The 5504-nt window shown below is 34.5% G+C and overlaps 1 long non-coding RNA gene across 1 annotated transcript; it reads right to left on the bottom strand.

The window, feature by feature from the left end:
* Positions 1-495: 495 nt before the first annotated feature.
* LOC129315243 (uncharacterized) lies at positions 496-1586 on the bottom strand. The gene is made up of 3 exons (XR_008594425.1): positions 1438-1586; positions 726-1347; positions 496-650 (listed from the first exon to the last, which is right to left on the bottom strand). It is a non-coding gene; the product is annotated as an uncharacterized LOC129315243 (long non-coding RNA).
* Between the last annotated feature and the right edge of the window lie 3918 nt (positions 1587-5504).

The raw sequence follows: 5504 nt of genomic DNA, 5'->3' as shown, positions 1-5504 counted from the left end.
CCTCATGTAGAAGCTCATCAGACTAGTACTGGCCATTTCGTGCTTGAGAATTTCATTTAAAATTTTATCCCGAACAACTTCAAACAAGCCCGGTCTTCCATACAGCCCATCATCAAAACTAATGATATCCCCAATCGCAACTTGACGAGCCATCCTCGTAGCCATCGCATATGTCTCAAGAGAGGCACGGTATTTGTATTCTACAGTTGGCACCGGTGCTGCTGGATATTGTAAAACTGTGGCTGACTCTTTAGTATGGCCTGACTTACCTTTTAGCTTGCTCTTCCCTTTCAGCTGCACAACAAAAAAGTTAGATATTTATAATTATATTATACAATTATAAATAATTATTTAAACCATACCTTTTTCTTTGGAGGCAATGGGTCCTTTGTCGGCTTCAGTGTTACCACTATTACAAGGTGGCTAGGCCATGCAACGAAGCTCCCTACTGCTTCCCCTACCATCTGTGCCTCATCAGTAAGAACAGGCAATGGATAGTTGGGGTCGATGGCAACAAGTAGAGAAACTCTAACACAGTCGGGTGAGAGGGGATGATTATGGATTGTGTCCCCGAGAATGTTGTACACACGCCCTGTTACAACCACTCTACGTTCAGGAGTGTCTGCCAAACAATTGCAATCGTTCTCGCCCTAATTAAACAAACAATGACAATCAGTTTCTAAAATAAAAATAATTAGACAAATTCATAAGATAAAACATATTACCTCAGGTAGTTTTTCTGAGGGGACTGTGCAGCTATCTTTCTGACTAGGGCTAATCTCACCCAAAGTCCTCCCAAGGACTTGCCCTTTCAATAACATGTCAATTAATGCTGCCTGGGCTAGTAGTTGCTGCTTCATAACGGCTTGCTCTTCTCTCAGCTCTTAGACCTCAGACGAAGAAGCTGATGTTCGCTTTTTTATCTTGCCAAAATATTGCTTCTTCGTGACTCCGAAGCCAACACCCCTGACACGACCAGGGTGGTCAGCAGTTCCCAACGCCCTAGCCAAGATATCCTCATCCTCAGGAAGGTTGCCCTGTGAGACTTCCTGAGAGATGGAATCCTGTGTAGAGTAAATATGTTTAGTTTGGATATTCATAATTAATTATTAAGTAGTAGATAAATATAATACTTACAATCTTTTCAGTAACCTCCTTCACGCGGGGGTTGTCAATAATTCCTTCTTTATTAGTGCGTGCCAATGCCCAGAGCTTATAGCGGGATATGGTAACCTCTGATCCCTCCTCCTCTAATTGTTTATGCTCAATGCCTGCATACCCCAACCTCCCTGCTCTATAAGGATATTCGTTCTTCGCTACTCTCTCCTTATTCTGTGTACTTAATTCCTTAACGAGTTAATAACAAAAATTTTTGTTAGTACATACACATATAATCAATAAATAACACCAAACTTGAAATTTAAGAAACATTAATACCTTGAATTCCTTCTCACGCCGTGAGGCAACAAAAGCATCCCAATCCTCTTGTTTTACCAAAGGCTGTAATAAGGGAGGAACTCGAGCTACAAATTCAGCATCAGGATCTTTCAAATATTTCTGTGTGATAAAATACATGAAAGACCGTAGTGCCCTCCTAGCCTTTTGTAGGACAAAATCTTGCCTACTCTCATCAATGTCAAATTCTGACTACAAAATAAAATAAACAACATATCAGATGCATTAATTTTAAAAATAGTTTATACCAAAATATACTTAGTAAAATGTAACTTACTGCTACAGTATCCTAAATAAGAGCCTTCGTGGCCTCATCTACTTTGCGCCATGATTTTACTGTGATAGGCACAGTAGTCTTTGCCACCACCCCAATATAACTTATGAATTTTGAGGATTTAATTGCTTGCCCTTTCTTGTTCTATTGCACATCAATTTTTTTTCCTGCAGCTCTTATTTTTGTCACCTCTTCCATTATCGTTAGGCCTCGTTGAATGTTATTGTACTCCTGCTCTAGCTTTTTCTGTGTACTCGGAACCTCAGTCGAATTTGTAGCTAGAATTGATGGAGGGGTATCAACAGACTCGTTATTAGAAGCCATTTATCTATAAAGGAAGACAATTAAATCAAACATTAAATAACTTAAACAAAATTCACATAATTAATTCAAACATTAATCAACTTAAATAAAAAGAACACAATTAATCAACTTAAACAAAATGCACACAATTAATTCAAACATTAATTAACTTAAATAAAAAGAACATAATTAATCAACTTAAACAAAAAGTTTTATCATTCAAGTTCTCATATAACTTAATTATACTCAATCAAGTTACCCAACAATAATTGATATAAAAATTTTATCCCAACAATCTATTTTATCCTATAAATTCAATATAACTCAATCATATCTAATCAAGTTATCCAACAATAAAATTAATCACCATCATCACAACAAGGGAAACAAATTTTCAACAAATTCATAAAATGCCCAACAGTAAATTAATTTTCATACAATCTTAAATTTAATTTCAAAACTAACAAAGAACTGAAAACAAAAGCCTATATACATTCAATCACAAATCGTAGTTCTAATGAACAAAAAATTCATATTCCAATTGCTAATTCTAATCAACTCTCTAATTACAATCAATTGACAACAATATCACAAGGAAGAAGGATAGGCCAACTTACTTAAGAGAGGCAGAGCACGAGGATGAAGAAGAAGAGCAGGGGAAGGAGGAAAGAAGACAACTCGCGTTTTGCACTGTTGAGAAGTAAGTAGGGGAATTTGAAGTCAGATTTACCCTAAACACTAAACCTAAAAATGAATTAAACAGATGAAGAAGAAATTAAACTCACATATGGAAGATGGAGAACGAACCCAAAACGCCTGAAATAAGGACTTGGATGAACGAACAACCTACAAACCCTAAAAAATGGAACCCACGAGCAAAACCCAAGAAGAATCGAGTCTAAATCTGTGTTTTTGGGCAGTTTTAGTGATGGAAAATGATTTTCGAGCACTCTGGGTGTATTTTCAAAAACGTTTGAGTTGCAGAAATGTGAAAATGAAAGGTTTTGGAGCGTAAATTTAAAAGGCAATACTTGACGGTTATTTCATAATAATCGTCAAGTATTCATTACTTGACGCTTGTTATTAAATAACCGTCAAATAAAACTCAGACATACTTGACTGTTATTAATAAACAAGCGTCAAGTAATTAACTTTTTTTATTTTTCCTTTTGAACCATATATTTGACGCTTTTTTACAAATAACCGTCAAGTCTTCCGAAATATACTTGACGGTTATTGTAAAACAAGTGTCAAATATATTTATAAAAAAATCAAATCTGGGATGCATATATATTTGACGGTTATGCCAATATAACTATCAAATATATACTAAGTACTTGACGGTTGTTTTGAAACAACCGTCAAGTATTTAGCACCTTTTTTATTTGTCATTTTTCACTTATAACCGTCAAGTATAAGTCGTCATATTTAGCTTATTCTGTTGTAGTGACCATAGTGATATGCCATATTTTGTTACAAAAATTAATACCTAAATAGAAGTATAAGCCTACACTTAAACAACTATTTGCATAACAACATTGCAAAGCTGATGAATTGACCAGTCTGCATCTTAATATAGACTTTAAAGTTAATAAAACATAAAACAGCAGGATCAAATGCTAATTACCATTAGATAAAGTCACTCGCATTCATTATAATGAGTTCATAACACAAACTAGTTTAAAAATAGCACAAAATTACTATATAGCTAACTGACAAGCTTTTCTTCTATTTAAGAAGGCATATCATGTTGTTCTTACAAGAAATCCTAGAAGATGGAAAACGAGTAACTAATGGGGTATGATATTGATTGTGTTAAACTTATTTATAGAGCTGCCATTACATCACAATTGTAGTGATAACAACTTTTGAATGACATGGAATGTAATTCAAACTTCATGATTTGGAAGACATTTTATTAAATATTAAAATATTTTTATTTGATTTTGAATTTATGACAATATACTAATAAAGCAGATGTGTATATATCTATGTATGTGTGCATGTATATGTATAACGGGCTAAAATCATATTCAACTTCTTCTAATTTGATAAGTATTTGCAGTCAAATTTCATGTAAAACACATGTCAAACACTTAATTTATCTCTAATTTGTGTATCCATAAAACTGATTGTCAACCAAAAACTACATAAAATAAGCAATAACTTATGGTCTTAGCAAGTAAACACGTTACTAGCCTTAGTTTCTGCTAATGACAGACAAAAGTAACAATAGGACTAATGGCAATTTTAAGCCTGCTTGAAATGTGCTTGAAAGGGATACGAAGTACTAATATTTATGGTTAGATAAAGTAGAAGGCTGCACATGTACCCATCATCAGATTAAATGGTTCCCCTGTCATTCTTTTTTGCAATTTCACACATGTAAAAGTTGCTAACCTACTGCTCTATCATGGGATAGAACCCTTTACAAGATCCTTACATCCTGTAGCTTGCTTCTATAACTTTGTTTTTTGCATTTAACTGTGATTGGCTCTTAAATATGATATAGAACTAAAGTCCATCAGCCAAATCAAATATCCCCAAGCTCAATTCCAATATAGAAAACACAGAAACTAAAAATTTTGCTGTTGAAAGATTCATACATACTTCTTCCAACTTAGAGAACTCATGTCTGAAGCCAGAGTATGCAGGAAGCTTAAGGACAGTCAGACAAAACATAAATAGTAATAGACGCAAAGATTATGTGAAATCAATAGAAAACCATAACTTATGCAAGAAGACAGAAGCACATGAATGACATACTGACTTTCAAGAAAGGGCAAAGAGAAAACAGAGAAGAGACGAGGAGTAATATACAAAGATGACAAGATGAGAATAGACACAGATGAGAAGCAATGTACTGATAAATCAATCAAAATAGCTTTCATTGAGGAAGAGAAGCTTTCCTACGGTCAATCAATCGAAAGAGCTCATGCTAAGGCAGAGAAGCTTTCCTCTAATCAATTAATTGAAATAGCTCCTCGGTAAGGCAAAGAAGATCAGAAGAGAGCTCGTCGTTAGGGCAAAGAAGAGAGCTTGTCGCACACATAGGAACTCATTAGCAAGGCAAAGAAGAAATCGAGCAGAGATAAGAGCTCGTCCTACATAGGATCTCGTTCCGGCAGAGAAGAAAACGAGCATTTAATAATTACTTGAGAAGAAGGGTGTTTCAGTCTTTTCCCGTGACACCAAAATACCACTTAAGGACTCTAGGACTTCATTAGCCTTTTAGAATTACTTGGGACTTAACTAGTATAAAATTAGTCTTTTGAGACTTGATTGTCATTTTCCCTAATATTAATAGTGTGGGGATTCAGTATCATGTTTATATAATTAGGATTTAATTATTGGAAATCTCTAAATAGATATCCACCCAAAAATCTCTCACAGACATTAATTAAAGTGGATAAGGCTCCTCCATCTTTTTTTTTCTCTAAAATTTTCTCTTGATCTTATCATGTTGCCAATA

Source organism: Prosopis cineraria, unplaced genomic scaffold (assembly GCF_029017545.1).
Source record: "Prosopis cineraria cultivar Desert tree isolate PC_DT_omini unplaced genomic scaffold, ASM2901754v1 PC7, whole genome shotgun sequence".
Taxonomy (NCBI): domain Eukaryota; kingdom Viridiplantae; phylum Streptophyta; class Magnoliopsida; order Fabales; family Fabaceae; genus Prosopis; species Prosopis cineraria.
The sequence above is the reverse complement of the archived record's forward strand: the minus strand, read 5'-3'. Positions and strand labels throughout refer to the sequence as shown.